This window comes from Lolium rigidum, chromosome 5 (assembly GCF_022539505.1).
Source record: "Lolium rigidum isolate FL_2022 chromosome 5, APGP_CSIRO_Lrig_0.1, whole genome shotgun sequence".
Lineage (NCBI taxonomy): Eukaryota > Viridiplantae > Streptophyta > Magnoliopsida > Poales > Poaceae > Lolium > Lolium rigidum.
Window position 1 is genome coordinate 219,839,966 of NC_061512.1, and position 24,640 is coordinate 219,864,605.

Consider the following 24,640-nt stretch of genomic DNA (forward strand, 5'->3'; position numbering starts at 1 on the left):
CAACCGCCTCTCCTGTCCCATCATCTTCTCTACATCCGAAGAAAAAACCCCGAAGAAAACCGTCGGCGATGGAGAAGAATGAGATGCCCATTGTCGGCGCATCAGCCGCCGCCGCTCCCGTCTAGGCCACCGTCGCTGCTTCCAACGTAGCCACCGGCGCATCGGCCGCCGGCGCATCGGCCGCCGCCCCCGTCTAGGCCCCCGTCGCTGCTTCCAACGTAGCCACCGGCGCATCAGCCGCTGGCGCATCGGCCGCCGCCCCCCGTCCAGGCCCCCATTGCTTGGGAACCGTACGAACTAGTGTCGTACGTCGCACCGAAGAACCCCTACGACACCAGCATCGTCGACGACGAGCCGGAGGTTACCCTTTGTTCCCTTGTTCTTATCCCGTTTCAATCCTTTTGTGTTAGATCTAGCGTTATTAGGGTTCATCTGTTCCTAGTTCAATCCTTTTGTGTTAGATCTTGCGTTATTAGGGTTCGTCTGTTCCTAGTTCTAGATCTTGCGTTATTAGTCTTTGTGATTTGCTTTTGTTTAAGATTCGGTTAACTTATGTGAGTAATCAATCCCATCCGGTTGATTTGTGCCGATGATGATGAATATTTGGGCACAAATTGATTCAGGGTTTGGTCAGTGAACAATTGGTGTGTACAAATTTGTTGTGCATGATCTTTGTTTCACTGACTCAAATCCTGGATATAAGTGTGTCCAATGTAACTGAGGCTACCTCTTTTTTCGTGCCCATATTATCATGCATGATCTTTTGTTCACTCTCTGTTCCATCATCGTTGTAATTGACTCTGTGTTTTTTGCATGATCTTTGGTGCTACGTGACAGGTGCAGAGCAGCGACGTCGACAGCGACGACGAGTCCTTCCACACCAAGACTCGTCACGTCCTCAGGAGGCTGCAGTCCGGCCATTATGATCGCCACTTTTCTCGAGGCGTTTACAGCTGCCCCTTCTGCAAACGGAAGCTCCGCGCCAATGACTTCAACTGCCTGCTGAACCATGCTGAATCCATTGGCAGATTCGGCCGTAGAGTTGGAACAACCGTGAACGTGCATGCGTTCATGGTCCAACACAAAGCACTTGGAATTCACCTGTGCAGCGCCTCCAAGCTTAAATTTTCTAGTATGTGACTACTCTTTCTGTAGAGTAGCTTAAATTCATGTAAACTGTAGCTTATGTTGGATCTATCGGTAGTACCGTTGGATCTGTCGTGAATATATCTATGCTATGTTGGCTGCTGTATGCAGGTTATCCTTTATTTTCTCCGGATTTTTGCCCTAGATTTCCTACCTGGGTAAAAACGAAGGCATAAAGAAATGAATGGCGTTAAAAAACAGAAGGAGAAGCTGCTCTAGATTTGCTACCAATTTGGGCAATCAAGAATGAATGAGATCGAGCGAGAGAGAGGAAAAAAGTGCATTGAAAACTGCTAATCTGGAAAGAGACAGAAACCACTCATGCCCGTGTCCCGGACCCACACGGCTCCACACGCTACGGCCTCACACGCTACGGCCCCCGCTCCGCTCGTATGATCAAACACAGTTTCGTCATGTCCCACGCAGTCCATTTCTACCAGCCCCACACGACGCGGCCCCACTCGTCAGCACGGAACGGTCAACTTAACGGGATTCCTCCCGTCCGAGCTCCTTGTGAGGGTTTCAGACAAGGGCTTGGGGAAAACTGAGGAAAAACTAACGAGCTGGGGAAAACTGGGTACAACTAAGAACCAGAGGGCACGAAAATAGAAATCCCAACATTATATGTGATTGACATATTTTGGATAGAAATTGAAGTTGTGAAAGGTACCTAGAAGAGAAATGTTGAAAGCATAAACTTTGGAAATGTCATGTTTTGGAATGTCTAAAAGAAATTTTGCAAGAATTAATTTTGTGTAAATTAATGAGCAAAAGGTGAATATATGTGATATATCAAAATTAAGTTTTAGCTATTAAAACACCATGCATAGTCCTGGATTTGGATTGTGAAATTGAAATTATCATATTTTGATCATTTAAAGATGTTTCTAGTATTATGAGAAACTAATTGCATTTGATACATTAATGGTCGCAATGCCTGAAACTTGAAATATAGCAAATGTAAAAGTTTGAAGCAGCACCTAGTTTCTATGTCACTACAAAAAAGCGTCACCGTCCTTTGACTGCGTAGTCCCCCTCCCAGTGCACCACACATGACCACTGCACCGCCCTTCGCCGGTACGTCCCCCAATTAAGGCCATCCCCCGTCCAGATCTCCTTTTAACTGGTCGTATGTACATTTCTAATGCTCTGTTTCTAGGCAATGGCATTGTCAAATCATTCCAGCTTGACTGGAAGTAGAACAACATTAGGAAACCTGCCACTCGATATAGTCGCTCATATTCTTCTTAGACTTCCTCTGCACCCTCGCGACTTACTGACGGTATCAGCCATCTGTTCTAAATGGACGCAACTGATGAGAAGTAATGGTTTCAGAGAGCTAACCTTGTCACACAATGGTGGAACTCCGTTGCTAGGATTTTTCTAGTAGAGCAGTGACAATGGTCTGTGTTTAATCATAGAGCATGATCTTGATCCAACTATCTTGGCAAAGATGCCCCTCAGGAATGAAGACTATCTCGATGAGATTGACAGTGACAATGATATAGGGGTATACAGAACCCTGGATATCCTAGCATGTCGGCACGGGCGTGTGCTACTTCATTAAGCGTATCGAGCCATATTAGTCTAGGATCCAATTAGGAACCAAGATACAATCATGTGTGAACATTTATAGCGTGGATTCCAGACTAAGTTCAACGGGATGATTCTCTATTCCAACAACCATAGTGGATCATTCACCCACAATTGTCACACAAGCAATTTCTTGGTTGTTTGGATATCCACAAACACTAAACAAGTCGCGGTACAAAGGTACTCATCAGAAACACGTGGTACAAGGGTACTGGGTGCATGATGCCAGCTGCATGGCCTTCTTTTTGGACAAAATTATTAAAAGAACAATAATTATGGTCTTCTTTGTGAACAAAATTAAGAAAATAATCATAATTGAATCATGCATGGAATTCATCTATATTATAGCTGATGAACTGTTGTATTAATCGACGAGATAGTAGTAACACCTTCAGCGGCAGCAGTTGATTGCATTTCTAAGAGACTCTTTGATTACACACTAACTGAACCTAGTTTAGTTGCTAGACGCGTGGCTACGTAGAACAGACGCGGCAACCATCCTTCCAGCTCTTCGTTTGGTAGCCAGGTCACATCCAGAGAGCCAGAAAGCCTAAGTTGATTGGTTGTCTGCCGCCTTCGTTTTTGGCCGAGCAGATCAATGTGTGGGTTGTTTGTTAGCCAGCATACTAGCCAAATGAGCACTCACACTGAGATCTGGTCGCCACTTTCAAACATTGGTGAGGTTACCTCCAAACGGTAGCATCACAACACACAACATAACACAACATGATCAAAGCATTGCAGACGAAGTTGTTAGAATCGTGATTCTGAATCGGATCAGAACCTCTATGGTAGGATCGCAAACTGTAGGATCTTAACTTCTATAATCATAAAATATTAAATTCTACGTAGTAAAATCTTGGAATCGTTCCACTTAATTTAGGTCATAAATTGATAGAATCCCATAGTAGAATCACGATTCTAACAACTATGATTGCAGATAACCACATGCATCGCACATCATAACACAACATGATCATAACCAGGGGAACACTCCCCTGGCACAAAACATGGGTTCAAAGAACACCCATCAGCTAGAACTACCATTGTTTAGCGGGACCGCACACCAGGGGGGACACTCCCCTGGCACAAAATGAGGGTTCAGACAACACTCTTGAACAACTAGGTAATTAAGCTATCTACATAATCAGGAAAATAAGAGGAGAGCATACTCAGGGCGACACCGTCATGCCATGCCGCGGGCACTTCATGTATGGCTGGCAGGAGGTGTTGGATCGGATGATCTTCATAGCAAAGCCAACGTTCTCCAGCTCGAAGATGATGATGTCATTCTCCCGCAGCTTCGTAATCTTGGCGTACTTGTACTAGCCCCTCATGAAGTACATTGCACCATGGAACCACTCCAGCTGGATGGCATACTCGCAGAACTCGCCGTTCCGGAGTGGCAAGCTAACGGGTACATGCGGGATGACCTTGAGCTGCATGGCCACCACCGGCGCAATTTGTGGTAGCACCGCCAGAGCTGTAAGGCCGCTCGCCTTGAGCTGCACATAGAAGCGCCTTGGCATGGCAGGGACGTCGTGATATCCTAGGCATGCTATGCGCCCCACCCTCGCCCTCGCCTCCCGCGCCTGCAGGTGCGCCACCACCCCGGGAAGAATAGTCATGGCGTCGCTGTACGGGTTCAGCGGCAATGTGTCCTCCTCCTATAGAGAACGATGGTAGTACAAGTCCACGAGCTTGTCCCAATCCTGTTTATGGTGAGCATGATGAATAATGTTATTACTGGTGCCTTGGAGCCACGGTGATCACCGCACGTCAATGTCGGTGATCACCGTGCGCCACGACGGCCCCTGGTCTGAAAGCGGAGCGTGCATGTCAAATGGGACGCACGAAGAACACAAACAATACTAAATCTAAGCTTAAATAGGAATCTCGATCATCTACTCGATAATTTCAAGCCATCTACAATGACGCTCAAAAACCCTAACCTAACAATTCTTATCCTTGGTGAGAGAATTTAACTCGGGATGGGGGGAGGATCTACGGTGGAGGAGTGGCAGACCCCGGTGACATGGGCAGGTGTTGGCGCTGGAGAAGCTCACCCTGGAGGTGTCGCCGATGGATTCCAACTGCGCGGTGTTGGACGGCAACGACTCAGGGGCAAGGCGGGAGACGTGCCACCGCACGAGGTGAAACCCCGGTGAATGCGCCATCTCCCGGCTGCAGCCTGGTGCCCCGACATTGATCTCCGCCCGACGGCGATGATCGATGCCCAGAAGGGGATCGAATCCTCCAGGGAAGAGATCGAATCTGTCATTCGGCAGATTTGCCTGTTCAACTCCCGCTTCAGCCATGGTGGCCATCGAAGCCCGCGTCGGCGAGCGTGAGCGCATAGTCGGGAATGGCAAGGGTCGACTAATAGCTGGGACCTTGCCTACTCCTATCGGCGCCGCCACGCTTCGGAGGTGGCGCGCCTTGTAGTCGCGGATGGCACCGACGCTCGCCGCGGCACGCTGTGGGATCATCGTGGTCGTCGGTGCGATGGTGGGAGGTGGCGGAGTTGGAGGTGGAGCCTCCAGGGAGTGGTTGATGGGACGTGACAGGAAAGGATGGGGTGGTAGTGCAGCAGTGACTGGACTGAAGGGAGTGGGGCAGGGGAGTTATGTCGTGTCTCTCACGTGTCTCCATTTGTGCGACCGGTGCAGAAAACGAGGTGGTTTTTGTCTCTTCTAGCCTGGCTCTGGGGAAACCGTTGATTCAGGTGTTCACACTGTGCTAGTTCAGAGGTGCTACGAGGAGCATGCGGACTGCTACGCGGGGGTGTTCTGGCTACCAAATGAGCCGAATTCTGCTTCCCAGAGCCTAGTTCGACATAATTCGAGTTAACAATCGTGCCCCTAGCAATGCGTGTTTATGGGCCATCAGTCACGGCGGTGTCGCTAGAGCGCGGCTGCGGAGTGAGAACTAGGTAAACCACGTGAGTGCGCACGACGGTTTCGACGACGACACTGACACAAGCAAGTCCCGCCACGCACCGGAATGCAGCAGCAATGTACAGGAGGAAGCTTATTATGCAGTTGTGAGCTTGTGTGCAGCAAATGTAGCTAGATAGTAACTTAGCTGTGGACGCTACATGTACGGGTGCATCGAGATACCATCGCAGACGTTAGTGCATGCATGCAGTGGACGCGAGATCCACCGATCAAATCCAAATATTTTCCATTTAATTATCCGCTGATAGTGATCCCGTAAAATCTATTCTCAGAGAAAAGCTACCAAGACAATAAACACAAGCCCAGAACCTGCAAGACATCCACACCATTTGGACAATAAACCTTTGAAAGAACATGGAGCCCCCAAGTGTGGTTTTGGTATTTGATGGCAATCCCTATGGACTAATGATTGCCTTAAGTTTATCTTATAGGTTTTGTCTATAGGCAATGCTTGTACCATAAGTTGGTTTCAAGGTTGTGATAACGCGTGAAGCACACGTCCGTTGGGAACCCCAAGAGGAAGGTGTGATGCGTACAACAGCAAGTTTTCCCTCAGTAAGAAACCAATGTTATCGAACCAGTAGGAGATGAAGGCCACGTGAAGGTTGTTGGTGAAGGTGTGTAGTGCGGCGCAACACCAGGGATTCCGGCGCCAACGTGGAACCTGCACAACACAACCAAAATACTTTGCCCCAACTTAACAGTGAGGTTGTCAATCTCACCGGCTTGCCGTAAACAAAGGATTAAACGTATGGTGTGGAGAATGATGTTTGCTTGTGAAGAACAACAGAGAACAGAGATTGCAGTTGATTGTATTTCAGATGTAAAAGAATGGACTGGGGTCCACAGTTCACTAGTGGTGTCTCTCCAATAAGATAAATAGCATGTTGGGTGAATAAATTATAGTTGGACAATTGACAAATAGAGAGGGCATAACAATGCACATACATATCATGATGACTAATATGAGATTTACTTAGGGCATTACGACAAAGTACATAGACCGCTATCCAGCATGCATCTATGCCTAAAAAGTCCACCTTCGGGTTAGCATCCGCACCCCTTCCTGTATTAAGTTGCAAACAACAGACAATTGCATTAAGTATGGTGCGTAATGTAATCAACACAAATATCCTTAGACAAAGCATCGATGTTTTATCCCTAGTGGCAGCAGCACATCCATAACCTTAGAACTTTCTGTCACTTTCCCAGATTCAATGGAGGCATGAACCCACTATCGAGCATAAATACTCCCTCTTGGAATTACAAGTATCAACTTGGCCAGAGCCTCTACTAGCAACGGAGAGCATGCAAGATCATAAACAACACATATATGATAGATCTGTCTTTTTTATATTAATAAAAGAAAATGTTGTGGGGCTCTTTGCCTCACAGTCCTGGGTTTCAAAAAAAAATCAACTTGACATAGTATTCCATATTCATCGGATCCCAACAAACACATCATGTAGCATTACAAATAGACGATCTTGATCATGATAGGCAGCTCACAAGATCTAAACATGATAGCACAAGAGGAGAAGACAACCATCTAGCTACTGCTATGGACCCGTAGTCCAAGGATGAAGTACTCACGCATCAATCCGGAGGCGGGCATGATGATGTAGAGTCCTCCGATGATGATTCCCCTCTCCGGCAGGGTGCCGGAGGAGATCTCCTAAATCCCCCGAGATGGGATTGGTGGCGACGGCGTCACAGTATGTTTTCTCGTATCGTGGCTCTCGGTACTAGGGTTTTCGCGACGGAGAGTTTAAGTAGGCGGAAGGGCAGAGTCGGGGGGGCTCACGAGGGGCCCACACCATAGGGCGGCGCGGGCCCCTCCTTGGCCGCGCCGCCAGGTGGTGTCGCCACCTCGTGGCCCCACTTCGTATCTCCTTCGCTCTTCTGGAAGTCTCCGTGGAAAATAAGACCGTGGGCTTTTGTTTCGTCCAATTCCGAGAATATTTCCTGTGTAGGATTTCTGAAACCAAAAACAGCGAGAAAACGAGAGCTGGCGCTTCGGCATCTTGTTAATAGGTTAGTGCCGGAAAATGCATCAAAATGATATAAAGTGTATGTAAAACATGTGAGTATTGTCATAAAACTAGCATGGAACATAAGAAATTATAGATACGTTTGAGACGTATCAGGTTGCAAGAAGAAGAAGATCAAGAAGATCAAGTGACAAGTATGTCTTGAAGAAGAAAACGGAGAGAGATATCATGTGCATCTTCAAGACATCAACAATATGAAGAATAAATACGGAGAGTTCACTGTTGAAGAGGAAAGAAGACGGAGCTCGCCATCCATATGGCGGACATGGATACATGAAGATATGCCGAAGAACAAGTTGTACCATGATGACTTATGGGGGAGCAATCCGCGAGACTTCATGTAGCAATTACAATCAAGAATGATGTTCCATCTTGAAGCGGTCAAGATTGTGATCGTCAAGACCGAGTGGAATGCACAAGATCAAGATTTATTATTGATAGTCTTTCTCTCTTACCGGTCTCTTGTTTTATTTAGGAGACCAGGTGTAGGATAGTTGGCCGCTCTATCAAGAGGGCTCTCGAATGAGCCACTTGATCCTATCGTTCGGAGAGAGCTCAAACCCTTACATGCTTTGCATCGTGTTTCTTGGTTTTTCTTGGTTCTTATCCAAGTGATATTTTAGAGTTTGTGTTCATTCTCATGACAAGCTCTAGCTCCTCGAAAATGGATTCCGCATGTATCACTTGTTGTGTTTTCGAGTTTGTGGGTTTTATCGGTATGCCTTTTTAGACATGTTAAACATTCACTCATTTTTTTGTCTTACCTTGTTGGAATATGATGGTTCCCCGCATATGATCTTGTAGAGCTTGTTGCTAGTTTCGAAACGAGCCCAAGACCATCGAAATCGGAGTCCGGATGCTCAAGTTATGGTCATTTCAGTTTTGCTGCTCTGACAGTTTTAGGGAGGGTGGATGTTTTTTCCATCCATCCCTCGAATGAAGAAAACATCCGGCCCGGACCAGGGGTCTTCGCAAATGAGCGCGGATGATAATTTCATCCGGCCCAAAACACCTGGTCTAGACCAGGGTTGTGCGCAAATGCACGCAGAAGTCCATTTTAATGGTAGGGCCGGAACATCCGGCCCCGGACCACCCGGAACATCCGCCCCCACCCCCACCCCCCCCCCCTCCCGCGTGAAAAACCACAACGGCAAGTTTTCCAAGGACCTATTTAAGGGGCCTTCTTCCCCAACAGTTCCCCAACCTTTTTGGCTAGTTCTTGAGCACGTTTTTCACCTCCATTCTTGACCCTCTTGAGCTTCGTTTCTCCTCACACTACTAGAAAATAGCTCTTCTGTGGCGCACGAAAATGGACTTCTGTGGCGCATATGCCTCGCGCCACAGTTGTCACGGAATAGATATTCAAATTATGTGGCGCATCTCATGGTGCGCCACCGAATTTTGAGAATTTTGTGGCGCATGCTAGCCCATGCGCCACAGAAGTTCAGACAATTCTGTGGCGCATATGCGGACATGCGCCATAAAATTTTGCATCAGATTATGTGGTGCATATCTGTGGATGCGCCACAGAATGTTGCCCCAGATTTTGTGGCACATCTTCTTATATGGGCCACATAATTTTTTTTTGGATTTTCGAATTTTTTTCATTTCTGCAGTATATCTAGGTATTATAGAGGGAATATACAGGTATATATAGGAAATATACATAGCATATCCAGAAATAATATGAATACTCACGAATGACATGATACACACAAATATTTATCATTACATCATTTAGATCCAAATTATTACACAAGTACATTACAAATGTTCATCGTCGCATGCATGCTTAGTCACCGGCCACCTAGACTAAAGTAAAGTAGAGTACAGCCGCGGTGGCGGTGAGTAAGAGGGGGACCAAGAACTTCAGCCGATTCGTATTCTTCCCCACGTGTCCCCTCCAATGTGCTACCGCATCCTCTCTAGTCGTGTATCCCTTGTAGTTGTTCCCGCTGGACTTATGCACCTGTTCGAGACAGTCGTGCCACTCCTCATAGACACCTGAAACCCAACCCTTGTACACAACGTACATCGGCATCTCTCTTGACAAGGCATATTAGTATATCATATTAGTACATCATGCATATATGTTGAGAAATATTAGAGCAAAGCATTCATAATTGAACAAGACACCCGCATATAGTAAAGTCGAAGACAACAACAACGACTATTTAATTAGAGCTAGGTAAGTTAAGTTTGCGATGCACACACACAAGATGACGTCCATCGATACACACAAACCGATGAAGATAGTACTTAGAGTTTACGACCCACACACAAGACGAAGTCCATCGATATATACACACAAACCAATGAAGATAGTACTTAGAGTTTTTGACCCACACACACTAAGTCAAGGAGCAGTGGCCTCGCAGGGCTCTGGGAACGCCTTGTACAAATCTTTCGTTGTCCACGTCCTAATATTACCCTGCGCTTTGAAGCGATCTTCGATGTCCCTCTTACATAACGCTCTGCCCTGGTGTAAGAGCCCTCCCCCTGTGATGATGTTTTCAAGGATGACATGTGATACCTTGACCTGGGTAGCATGGTAGTCTTCTCTGAGGTCATCATCGGCGATCTGTGCCAACTTTTCGGCCCATCCTCGGAGAGCAGATGGCAGCATTAAGTTCTGGCTATCCCGTACAAACCCTTTTAGGTGATGCATGACGTAGAAGGCCTCCAGAGTGCTACCAGCCGGCTGCTTGACACAGGGGAACTTGAGCACGTGCTTGAACTTGTGTTTGCCATCATCCCTGAAACATTCCCCCTTATCTTTTAAGGCGCCTCCCTTTTTGAAGTAGCCCTCGAGAGCATCATCTAGCACACTCCTTATTCTGGCGTAGTTCTTCTTATTCGCACTCCCCGAGTCGAAATAGGTGGCAATCGAATACATCGGGGAGATGGAGATGAGTGTGCAGTACATGTCTCTGCGCAACACAAAATTGGAACAAGATGTTGGAAAATACGAATGGAAAAGAAATATATATATTACACGGCTAGCAGATGTGTACTTACTCGGGAAAGTAAGCCAAAAGGATGTGGTCCTTCCTCTTGTTGTCCAAGAAGAACTTCTGTAGGTACAACACCGCCCTGGCACGTATCGCTGAGTAGGCCAACTGGCTTTCACGCATGTAGCAGGAATCCGCTACCGCGATGTACGGGGTACTCTCTCTTTCTCTCTCTCTTGCATCGCCAGATTGAGCTAGAAAGAACAGATCCGCGGGGGCATCAGTGACGAAGCCCATATCCCTTGGCACCCTGACCGTGAATACCGGGTAATTCGGATCTTTGTCCTTAGGAAGGAATGAATATAGGTGCATGATACTCTCCTGCACGCAGCATAGCTCCGGAAGCAAGGTGGCGCAGCTCCGAAACCATTATTGGTTTGCGAGCTTCATGCATTCTAGTCAAGCCATCCTGGCAGGAAGGTACAACGGATTCCTGATGACGGATCGTCGGAGGTGGCTGGCTCGCAACCTTCTCCTTGTTGTTCTTAATAGGTCTCTTCCGGTGCTTCTTCACAGAAATGGCCCATGACGCTTCAAATTGCTCATTGACATTCTTAAGTAGTGTGTTAGGGCTGAAGATGTTTGTGTCGGATGGATCTTGTGTATCGGCGGTCGGAGGCGTCTCTTCAGAGAGGCCGCGGAACATCAGGCGATGTTTGGTTGCCTTGGCCAGGCCATCTTGATCGTCACGAGCGCGGAATGGTTCTTCATCCACGCCTGACATGTACAATTCGTCTATGCGGTGCCGGTGTAGAGGTAGGCATCGACGTCGACCGGTGCATAATCATTGATGTCATCATTTTACGGCGCCAAGTCCACGTCCTGGGGTGGTGGCGGGGGCGATGGCGGTGGTGGTGCAGCGGCCTTGCCTTTAGGCGCTGTCGATCGGTGGCTAGCTAGCGTTTCTTGACAATGTTCTTGCCCTTCTTCACCGCGGTTGAATACTTTAGCCCGGCCACCTTGAGATTTCTTCTCGTGTACGGGCAACCTTTAGCCGGTAGGGTGGTCATCCTTCTTACTTTAGAATAAGTAGTAGGCATGTCGAAGTACTTGTTGAATTCCTCTTCGATCTTAGGATCTCCGTTCTTGTCGAATTCTTGCTTGTTGGTGGCTCCTTCCATTCCGATGATGCTCCTCTTGCCCCCCCCCCCTCACGACCAAACGACTGGGCTTTGACGGGTCGGTAATGAAGAAGCATTGGTCAACTTGGCTAGCGAGCACCCATGGTTCATTTTTCGTGGAGGGGGTCTTCGATTTGGCATCGGGTATAATTATGGTGGTGAAATACCGTCCATCTTTTTTTACGCTCTTGGCCCATCTCACACGGAACATCGGCATCATCTCTCCAATGTAGTCGAGTTCCCAAACTTCCTCGATCCTTCTGTAGATTTTTTCCTTGACATCAGTCTCATCATCAGTGTAGGATAGCATAGTTACTCCCGAGTTTTCATATTCGCTATTATTGTTTGTCTCATCGGTGTAGAATCTATGGCCATTCATGTCATACGACTGATAGGTCCTTACGTTGTGCGCGGATCCCTGTGACAGGGAGAATATGAGTTTCTGCTCTTCAGTAGAAGGTGTCGACGAGGGACTTTCCACTTGCCTTTTCTTGAACCACCCCGTGAAGCTGGAGTTGTGCTCTTTGGTTACGTCCCCCGTTTTCCTCGGCCGGCCCAGGTTGATGAACTTCTACTTGATTAAGCTTTTGTGATCATCCACCCAAGGTCTGACCAATTCTATGTGTTGTAGCGCGACTCAGTGTGCCCTGTCACAGTCGGCGCGTCGACCATCGATGCCGACATGTAGTGCGCAGTAGCCCTCGCGGTGACCAAACCCTACGAGCCTGCCGAGGTGCTTCCTGGTGGGCAGACCGACATCCTCATTCTCGGTGCATAGGTAGATCTAGCAGAAGGAGATGCACTCGTAGGTGAGAAAGCCCTTGGCTATGCTTCCATCTCGACGAGCCTTGTTGCGAACAAATCCTTTGATGACACTGTTCAACCTTTCGAATGTCATCATGTTGTGCAGGAATGTCGGCCCGAGGTGGATGATGTCATCCACTACATGGACAACCAGATGCACCATGATGTCGAAGAATGTGGGAGGGAAGTAAACCTCGAGCTCGCATAGTATCTCGATGATCTACCTCTCAATTGAATTGCATATCTTTTCCTCAATATTCTCACATGTGCAATTAAGATGAATTTTCAAAATTTGATTCTTCCATTTGGTATTTATTTTTGTGATATTTGTTGCTTTTCTCAAAGCATCCCAATTATCTACCTTCCCTTGTAGATTGTTGTGATGTCTTTGATGTGTTAGTGTTTGAGGTCCTTCAATGTAAAATAAGATAAAATTGAGCCTTTTTCCATGCTTTGAAGCAAAGATCTTATTGGTATATTGTATGAATTCATTTTGGATATCTTGTTCTATTTAATTTGTATCTATTTTGTGTGTACATGTTTCTTTGTGGATAAATATCTTCGCGGTGTTGTCCACTTAGAGAAACTTATATACATGAGAGATGATACATCTTCTTTTGATATCTCTCTTTGTGGGAGTCCATCCTTTTATTCTTATTTGTCTCTTGGCTCCGCAAAGAATTTGGGTATGAGTGATTGTTTTATTCTTTTGCATCTTCACGCACTCATATTTGGTTTTGGCACAAGCTTTGATTTTATTTGCTTCTTACTACGCTTGTGTTTCTTTTTGGTTTTCATTTGATATTTTTTTAATGTTGTGTTGTATGGCTATGCGTAGCAATATCATTCATTGAAGACTATGATGATGTTCAATGCTCATTCTTTTATTAGTCTTATAATATGCTTTGTCATGCCTCTCACACATCCTTTGGTTGAGCCTTCTCTTATGTTGCCTCTTTCTTGTTGCTCAACCATTTATTTGCTCCAATTGATGCTTAATCTATTATCTATGATCGCTTAGAAATGTTTGTGTTTCAAATGGTAATGAGGGAGTGAGGATTCCATGTTGTGTACATTGTATTCGAATGCAATATTCTAACTTGTGCACGTACCTTGGGGAGCCTCCTCATTTTATTTAAAATACCCATTTGCGGCTATCATAAATCCTTATTTCACTTGTATCGTTTGCTTTGAATGATCTTGTGGAAGTGATGATTCCATGTTTTTGCACCTTACTTTGCAATGCAAATTGTCGATTGTGTGCACTAACCTTGGGAGCTTCCACATATTAGTTAGAGCACTCTTCTTGATCTTATCATAACATCTCTCATTTGGTTTGTTTGTTCATTTGATTGCTTGCTTCATTTTTTGAAGCTTTTCCACCTTCTTATCCTTTTGCAATCTTTGTTCCTCAATATAGTTTGATTTCCTTTGAGTATTCGTCATTGAATACGTGCATTTTATTTCACTCATATTATGAAAAAAATGCACACCTTATGGAGGAACTCTCATTATATCGGTCTTCTAAATTTTTCGACCATTTCGGCAATTGATGCCAATGGGAGAGAAGTTTCGAGGGTTTAAGGGAATTGGTTTTATGCTTTTGTTTGGTTCTTAAGCATTTACCTTTCATGCCTTGCATTGGTTGCTTTGCATTATTTACTCCGCTAGGCTTTAATTGCCAATATATGTGATCAAATCCAAGTTCATTCACACGTGCATATATTATGGGGGAGTTTGTTCTTCTAAATATTCAACTTGGGTTGTTCACTAAATTCCTTATATAAACCCTCTCAAAGAGATTGTCATCAATTACTAAAATTGGGGAGATTCAAAGAACATGGAGCCCCCATGTGTGATTTTGGTATTTGATGACAAACCCTATGGACTAATGGTTGCATTGAGTTTATCTTATAGGTTTTGTCCATAGGCAATGCTTGTACCATAAGTTGGTTTCAAGGTTGCAATAAGAAGAAGATGAAGAAGATCAAGTGATAAGTATGTCTTGAAGAACAAGACGTAGAGAGATATCACATGCATCTTCAAGACATATGAAGAATGAATACGGAGAGTCCATTTTTGAAGAGGAAAGAAGACAGAGCTCGCCATCCATATGACGGGCATGGATACATGAAGATATGCCGAAGAACAAGCTCTCCCATGATGTCTTATGGGGGAGCAATCCGTAAGACTTCATGTAGCAAGTATAATCAAGAATGACGTTCCATCTTGAAGCGGTCAAGATCGTCATCATCAAGATTGAGTGGAATGCACAAGGTCAAGGTTTGTTCTTGATAGGCTTTCTCTCTTACCGGTCTCTTGTTGTAGTTGGCAGACCGGGTGTAGCATAGTTGGTCGTTCTATCAAGAGGGCTCTCGAATGAGCCACTTGGTCATATCGTTCGGAGATAGCTCAAACCCTTGCATGCTTTGCATCGTGTTTCTTGGTTGTTCTATGTTCTTATCCATGTGATGTTTTAGAGATTGAATTCATTCTCATCACAAGCTCTAGCTCATCGAAAACGGATTCCGCATATATCACTAGTTGCGTTTTCGAGTTTGAGGGTTTTATCGGTATGCCTTTTTAGACATGTCAAACATTCCCTCATTTCTTTTTGTATTTCCTTGTGTTGCAGTCAGAAACCCACCGGCGGGCAGCGACGGGCAACACAGTAGAGCCGGGAATCTCCCAGGACTGCGGCTGGCCCTGGTCCCTCCGAGCGACGGCCCGCAAAGCCTTCGGCACGCACGTCCGATGCTGATGCAAGGGCGTGCCACCTGACCTATACCTGGTCGGGAAGGTGTTGGATGATGCCTCGCTTAGTTTCCTGCATGGCATACACGTAAACGTTAAATACGAGCCTCGATCGGCTCTCGGGTTGTCCCGTGAATCGGCTCAAAGAGCCGATCCACCCATGATGCGTACGAGGTGTACGATCGGATGGTGGTCCCGCTTGATCAAAACAAAGCTAAAACGACCTACTACGATTTAGGGTTTTCACCGCATAATCGGAACATCCTACTCGTGATTGAGCTCGGCGGCCACGCACGGTGATCGTAAACCGACCCTAGACAAGGCCTAAAAACCAACACGAAGTTGATCCTCGGAACATCCTGTCTAGGGCTAGCAAACTACACCCTACGCGCCACTGGATCCTTCAACCCGTTTGTAAGGCCTAACCATGCAGATATTAAACTAATCCTTGAAGAACAAGGAGAATCATAACGGATCGGATCTACTAAATAATGATTAAGCGGGGTGCCGCCCTTACACCCAAGATAGGTGTAAGGGCGGCTAGATGCCTAAGGGTTGCACGACGATAGCATATGATATGATGAACAATGCTAACCCTAAAACATCTATGATAACTACATTGCTCGCCATCAAAAAGGCTTCAGCACGAGCAACGCATGAACGACGAATAAACGTGTGCTGCCTAGATCGCAAGATGCGATCTAGGCAGCATGATGCTACCGGAAGAAACCCTCGAGACGGGGAGTTGGCGATGCGCCTAGATTGGTTTGTGGTGAACGTGATTGTTGTTTATTTCATAAACCCTAGATACATATTTATAGTCCGTAGACTCTCTAACGTGGGAATAATCCCAACCGGGCACGAGCCCAAACTCCTTCTAACCGACACGTATCCTACTATGTTACAGATACACGGGCAAACTAGCCCAAATTTGGTATATAAGGCCGATTCATGTATTTCTTCTATGTATATTCTTCAAGCCCATCTTCAATCGCGGCCCACCTCTGATCCGGTCAAATTCTGGTGATAACACCTTGTTGGACTATTATGGTTCCCTGCATGATCGTTTAGATCTTGTTGCTAGCTTCGAAACAAGCCCAAGATCATCAAATCGGAGTATGGATGCTCAGGTTATGGTCGCTCAGTTTCGCTGCTCTCATAGTTTTAGGGGGGATGTTTTTTCCATCCGGCCCCCGGATGAAGAAAACATCCGGCCCGGACCAGGGGTCTTCGCAAACGATCCTGGATGATAATTTCATCCGGCCCAAAACATCCGGCCCAGACCAGGGGTCCGCGCAAACTCGTGCAAAAGTCCATTTTAATGGTAGGGGCGGAACATCCGGCCTCGGACCCCCCTGAACATCCCCCCCCCCCCCGCGTGAAAAACCACAACGGTAAGTTTTCCGAGGACCTATTTAAGGGGCCTTCTTCCCCAACAGTTCCCCAACCTTTTTGGCAAGTTATTGAGCACATTTTTCACCTCCATTCTTGACCCTCTTGAGCTTTGTTTTTCCTCAACCCTCCATGTTTCTTGCATATTTTTGAGGGAAGTGAGAGAGGAGATCTAGATCTAATCCTACCAATCAAATTCCCCTTCTAGTGAGGGAATCATTCTAGATCTAGATCTTGGAGTCCTTTGTGGATTTCCTCCCTTGCTCTCTTCCATTGTTGTTCATCTTGAGAGCTCGAAGTCTTTTAGAAAAGAAAGAGGAGACCTAGATCTACTACTCTACCAATCAAATTCCTCTCTTTGTGAGGGAATCCCTAGATCTAGTTCTTGGAGAGATTTTTGGTGTTCATCCATCTTTTTGTTCTTTCCTCCTTTATTTCCCCAATAGCTTTTGTAGCTTTGTTGGAATTTGGGAGTGAAGGACTTGGACATCTTAGTGGTGTTCTTGCCATTGCATTAGGTACATCGGTTTGAGTTCTCTACGAAGTTTCGATCTCGTGGGAGTTTGTGAGTATTACCTCTTGGGTTCTTGGAACCCTAGACGGCTTGTAGACCTTAGTGGTGTTGCTACCTTTGTCACCTTGTCGCCTTTGTTGTGTAGTAGCCTTTGTGACCTTGTTACCTTTGTGGCCTTGTCGCCTTTGTGGCGTAGTAGCCTTTGTGGCCTTGTTGCCTTTGTGGCCTTGTCGTCTTTGTGGCGTAGTAGCCTTTGTGACGTTGTTGCCTTTGTGGCCTTGTCACCTTTGTGGCGTAGTAGCCTTTATGGGATTGTTGCCTTTGTGGCCTTGTAGCCGTTTGTGGCGCGTTGTAGCCTTGGTGGCCTTGTAGCCGTGTGTGGCATGTTGTAGCCTTTGTGGCCTTGTACTTGAGAGTCTCCGGTTGTTGTGGAGTTTGCCTCAAGCTTGTTACTTGGGCGATTGCCCCAAGCTTGTACGGGTTCGGTGACCACCCTCAAGGGTCCCTTAGTGGATCGAGGATTTCCCTTTGGTGGGAAAGGCTCGAGGAGAATACGATGGCCTTAGTGGCATATTGGAGTTCTAGTGCATTCACGCCGCTCCAACGGAGAGTAGCATCCGCAAGGGTGTGAACTTCGGAATACATCGTCGTCTCCGCGTGTCTCGGTTACTTCTCAACCCGAGCTCCTTTATTTATGCACTTTACATTGTGATAGCTCTCGTTTTTGATGTTCTATATACATTGCGATCACCTTGTTGCTTATCTTGCTTAGCATAAGTTGTTGGTGCACATAGGAAAACCCTAGTTTGTAATCTTTATGCTTAACAAGTAAAACATAGTTTTATTACGCACTTGTTCAAACCCTCAAGTAGAAGTTTTTGTAACCACCTATTCACCCCCCTCTTCTAGGCGACATCCTTGGTCATTCAACCTTGCCCCGATCTCTAGTATAGCATAAGAGATCAATGAGGTGTATATTACAAATATTGGTAAAAAAATCAGTATGTAGCTTTTTTTAACAAAGGGAAAATATTAATATTATGAAGATATTAATTAAACTCAGTTTCTGCAATAACATAGTGGTGTAATGGTAATACGGATGAATACACAACCAAAAAAACAGAAGAGTTATAGAAAAGAAAAATTGCACTACAGTAATCTATATCTTGTAGCAGCGGACGAAACACCACCAAGACGGCACCATAAATTCATCTTCTACAAAAATTGCGTCTCCAACAAGGAAATAGTGCTAAACACCGCCATCGGTTGACCATACCGATCAGACGATTTCACATTAAAAAAAGACCACGCTGACAAAATAATGCCTTAACAAAACCATTACGAGCGACAATTAATTAAGGATAGACACCTTAAAAATCTTGTAGATACGTACTACATCACACATGCATAGCGTAGTCGCATATGATTCTTAAAATATGCTGTAATAACATTTACTCCTTATTTCTTAGAAAAAAGGCAACAGGGACCAACACCAACGGGATACGCGCACCAAATACCATACGTATACGGGAGGCTTTTATATAACGCGGGCATTGACGCACCCAAATCGTGTGGCAGAGCATTTCTCCCAACACCTCCCTCAAGACAGCTCGAGGTTACTCGCCCGACCACCGATCATGGAGGTTGAAACCCCAGCTCACACACAGCAGCAGCAAGTCACTAGCGCCGCCGGCGCCGGTGTCGCCTCTAAACCGCTCCACCGCAACCCCCGCCTGGTCCTCAGCTTCCTCCTCATGGTCCTCGGCTGGGCGTCCGGGCCACTGCTCCTCCGCGACTACTTCCTCCAGGGCGGGAACCGCAAGTGGCTCTCTAGCCTGCTCCAGACCGCCGGATGTCCGATCCTGGTCGCGCCGCTCTTGGCCTCGTACTTCTCCCGCCGGCGGTGCTCCGCAACCACGCCGGTCTTCCTTATGTCGCCCCTGCTCCTGGCCGGCAGCGTCGTGGTCGGCCTCATGACCGGCCTCGACAACCTCCTGTACGCCTTCGGCGTGGCCTACCTGCCCGTGTCCACCTCCTCCATCCTCATGTCCACGCAGCTCGCCTTCACGGCCGGCTTCGCCCTGCTGCTCGTGCGCCAGCGGTTCACGGCCTTCTCCGTGAACGCCGTACTTCTGCTTAGCGTCGGCGCTGCCATGCTGGGGATGAACGGCGGAGGGGACCGCCCCGCGGGGGTGACGCGGGTGCAGTACTACTCCGGGTTCGGCATGACGCTCGGCGCTGCCGCGCTGTACGGGCTCATACTGCCGGTCATAGAGCTCAGCCAGGCGCGGCACGTGGCGCGCGCGGGCTGCGCCGTCACGTACACGCTCGTCATGGAGATGCAGCTCGTCATCGGGCTCGCGGCCTCGGCCTTCAGCGTCGTTGGCATGATCGTCAACAACGACTTCCACGTAAGTTTAACGTACACTCACTCGCACATGTCGTTGGCATTGCCCCTGAAGGAGTACCTTTCTGAAAGAGAGGACGCTACATACCAATTCTCACATGTGGTTGGACTCTCAGGAACAAACAACCACACAAACTATAAATGGGAGGATAAATTACTTTCTTCCATACACGGAACCTTCCGGCCGTGCACGGAATCACTCACTTTCCCGAAACACAACAAAACCGAATGAAACCTTGTGGCATGAAACTTGTGAATCCGAACACAGAATAACTTTTATTTATACAACTCGATACATATGTTATGGAATAACTTTTATGTATACAAGTCTATTCACAGATTTATGGACATGTCGTGTAATTAGTCTGCTCACCATACTTTGTTGATCAAGAAATGTGTCCTTAAATATGTAGATGTTAAGTATTTAGCCTTAACATAGGTAAGTTAACGGAGAGCAACTAATTAATTGCAGGTAATCCCACGCGAAGCCCAGGAGTTTGGGCTCGGCAAGGCAGGCTACTACCTGCTGTTGGTCGGTTCCGCCACAGTGTACCAGTTGTTCTCCCTTGGTATTATAGGCGCAATCTTATATGGCTCGGCGCTGCTCGGTGGAGTCATCATGACCGTCCTCATCCCGGTCACCGAGGTGCTCGCCGTCCTATTCTTCCACGAGCCTTTCGGTGGCATCAAAGGCATTGCCGTTGCCCTCTCGGTGCTGGGGCTTTGTCTCCTACTTCTACGGCGAGATCGGGACCCATGCGCAGCAGCCCGACAAGCCCTCAAATACAAATCAATTAGATGTTTAAATGATCACATTGTGGTGTTGGTCCTCGATTTGTCATGGCATTCCATTGCAACCATGAAACTTTTGTTGTATTGCTATGAATCTATGTCGAGGCTGAAAATAAAATAAACTATAAAGAGGTATTAGGTTGTGTGTAACAATTGGTGCAAATGCTGGGGTTATGTTCTCTCCTTTTCAAGAAAAGAAGAAGAGACAGATGTATATAAGTTTGGGGCGGGTCGATGAGGATGAGGTCTACCTATGTGTCACCGTGTTCTTCTTACGCGAGCCATTCAATGGCACCAAAGGCGTCACCCTCACGGTCTGGGACTTCGCCTCCTACTTCTATGGCAAGATACGGACCCATGTGTAGCAGTCCAACAAGCAGCCAAATGCAGAGGAATTAGATCCTTAAATGATCATATGTATTCAGTTTGATGTAACTATACTTGTCCTTTTTCACACTCGAGGAAATAAGTGAAGAGCGAAAATGTTTTGCCGTACAAAGGGGTTGATGACTCTTGCTTGTGAAGCATTGAGAAGTCCAGATCTGTGTTTCCGGGTCGTTGTTTGCTACAAAGGGAGTCAACACTCTCTGGGCAAGTAGTAGTAGTAGTTTATGTGGTCACTAAATGATATGGATCGGAGAGTTATCTAGAGATATTTTTCTGAGGTCACGGGGAAGTCATATGGATCAATTCTACAATATGTCATCTTCGCAAATAGATTAGTGGATGTGTGGTCTGAAGTCTGAACAAGCGTCTACCTAAAATAGTCTGGACAAGTGAAGAGCAAAGAAAAATGAGAAGACAGAGTCGAATTGGTTGATTCTGCAAACAAAATCTTGGACGAACTCTGAAATTCTTACACCATATAAATAAAGAGTTGCATATATCTTCTCCAGCACTCCAAACGTAGGGAAGTCAACATTTGAGTATATGAAATGCTCACCTAAATAAAAAAGAGATTTCTATTTTCGTGTCCCTTATTTATTAGTTGTCCTCAGTTTTCTCCGGCTACCAAACCTTTTCTCACGTGTACCCAAGCTCTTGTCTTAAACTTTCACAAACGCTCAGATGGAGGGTTGCCGTCGGGTCAAATGCCTTGACTGTCACCGTGACCGTAACATGCTGGCGAGTGGGGTGGTGTTGGACCGATAATCTCTCTCATCCAAAGCATTTAACAGTTACCCGCTGACTAGTGGACCGCTTTATAAAGGGACGATTACGCCGTTGCAGCCAATGATAGGTGGGGACGGTGCATGGGTACCAAGGGATCTTCAGCAAGAGCTGTATAGCGATTGCATGGACGAGTGGCATGCCTTCGATGGTGCCGAGATGTGAGCAACTACCACGAAGCACCATACGAAGCGAGACCAGATGTGTTAGATAGATACTACCTCTATTTAAATGAATATGCTTTTTTTTCTAAAAGTCAAACTACGTAAAGTTTGACCAATTTTGTAGGAAAAAATGTTAATATGTACCCACGGATTAGAATTTTTTTAAAGTACACTAGATACAAACCAAAAGAAGTGAATGTACGCACTAAAAGTAGACTAGATCTATACCTAATAATAAAGGAGCTAAGGTTTCTGCCAAAATTTTCGTCCAACTTTTTTTGGACGATTTTGCCCTCCCACCAATCTCCATAATACCACATAACTGCCACGCCATGTTACTTACCGGTTCGTTTAGCTCTGTTTCTGTTCGTCAAAGGATGGCTCGGCGCTGCTTCCGTATCTCTGGGCCGATTCTTGCTACTGCTGCGGTGCGGCCCAACACGTTCAGGCACAGGTATTTTTTTGTGTTATAATAGTCCCACATCGCTTTTATATACCGAGGGCGAGCAGTTTATATACACGAGATTTTGGGTTACAGCAAGTTGCCTTGGAAACTACCATCAGCATCTATCGGAAAGAATTAAAAAAGGGAATCGTATCGGAGGCAAATAAAGGAAGAACAAACCTGCCGGATCAGGAATTTGGGAAATCGGAGAATAAAAAAGGAGATGCAAGAATTTGGGAAAAGAAGGGTCTGGAGGACCAATATCGCCTCAGACTACAAAAGAATGGAGAGGAGGAGCACAATGCGAATATCAAACACAGAGGGAGTGCAGCTCGTGAAGATCCTCTCCAATTGGGCCCACATCTAGAAGATCCTCTCCTTGGAGAGAGAGAGAGAGGGCCGATGCCGGAGGAAAGGTGAGTTGGTCGGGAGCTCGTGGAGGGGAAGGGAGAGGTCGGCCTGGTGGAGCCGTGGAGGTCCTCGGCGCGCTCGCCGTTGTTGCTGGTGGTGGGGAAAGAGGGTTGGATTTCTGCTCTAGAGAGGCCGGCCAGTACGGAAAGACTTCTCAGCAGACGATGATCATTTTTTTTACTAGCTTGACTTGTTGTACTACTAGGCTTTTAACCTGCTACTCTCACCTAACGAACCAAAAAAAAAAGCTATGAACCTACGAATTGTACCTACACGAATCCATCAAAGTCTATACCTAGATATGATAGAGATCATAATTTAAACTTTCGAAAATTACATCGAAAACATCGAAAGATTTTATAATTTTAGTAACTCAACAATATATAAGGTTATTTATTTATTTTGTAATTCAACTACTTGCTGGAGAAAGGATCCAGTGGAAACCGATGTCCAAAGGAAACATGAAAACCAAACGTGGGCCTTTGGATGTCGAACGTGCGGACGGGATCTGAAATCAATCATAACATTTTATAGAAAAACGCCCGCCTGCATATTTGTATCTTTGCACAAAATGCTCTAAATTACTGTTTTTTTAATAAATCAGTACCCTTGAATGAGTTGTACAACCGTCATGAACCACTGCCTGGTGGATGTCATCGTTGCGGCAGAGTACCTAAGATCCTGGGTCGTCTGTACCCACTTCTCGTCCATCTTTCTGACAAACCTGCTCCCTACTAGGACCTCCAACCTATATTCGTGGCTTCCCTTGCCGCGCCCTCGACACGACCCCATAGACGCCCGGAGTTTGGGTGAAGGAAGAGAAGCTCTGCCCCGTCGTGGACCCACGTGTGGGTGCGATTGGAAGAACCCAGCGCTGCCTTCAATCCAATATCATGAAATTTTTCTCTTTTTAAGTGTGACAAAACGACACCAAAGATGCAGTGTAAAGATGGGTACTAATATTTATAAGGGTTCGATGACAAAACGATACGAATTAAGCGAGCACATTTAGTGAAATGCACAGAATGAGTTGATACTTTCTCCCGGTAGCAGCAAATGCTTGACTCACGCAAGGTCCACTCCATGTCATGCACATGATTGATTTTCAGTACTGAAATTCTACATGACTAAAAGATATTGATTAATCCATAGAAACACATGGGTAGTAAACGAAAAAAACAACACGTCATATTTCTTATAGTGGTGGCGTACGGCGGGAAAGGACGTTGTGGAAAAACACAAGTAATACTTTTATGTTTTCTTCTTGGCCTATTTTTACTACCCTAGCTTAGTTCTAATAGCGTATATGCCCCGTTGCAACGCACGGGCACATTTCCTAGTACAAACTAAAGTGCATAAATCTATGAAATGGATATAACGTCTTACAAAACTGGACGGAGGGGGTACAATCCAAACTCAACACCATTATATTGTCATGAAATATATTTTCATATGATATGTACATAATATTGTATTCTTGATAGTTTTTTGTAGAAGTTTGGTCAAATTTTACTTAGCTTAACTTTTTCAAAAAAAATATAGGCCTTATTCTATGAAGCCGAAGTAGTAGGAAAGGGACATGTTCAAAGGTACCAAGAATATGAGAAACGGTGGTGGACATCGACGGCGACCTTCAATCTTCTGTGACGGTGTCGGAGACGAATGCGAGCAATGAGAGAGAACTAGTATCTCTATGTTCACGCGTGGATATATGGGTGCTATGGGAGTGTGGTGACGCATGCAAAGAACGCGAGGAGGTATGTGCATGTGTGTGTTTTGGACCATGTCGAGGTGTACACAGCTCGCCCACGACGCGGATTCGTTGGACACAGAGAAAGGGTGTGGAGTGGTTGGTGTGGCTGGAGGGGTGCCAATGCATCGATCATGCACGATAAACCTGATCCCATA

At 46.1% G+C, this 24,640-nt stretch overlaps 1 pseudogene; it reads left to right on the forward strand.

The window, feature by feature from the left end:
• The first annotated feature begins 18,901 nt into the window (after positions 1-18,901).
• On the forward strand, positions 18,902-20,692 carry LOC124653133 (annotated as a pseudogene).
• Positions 20,693-24,640: the final 3,948 nt, after the last annotated feature.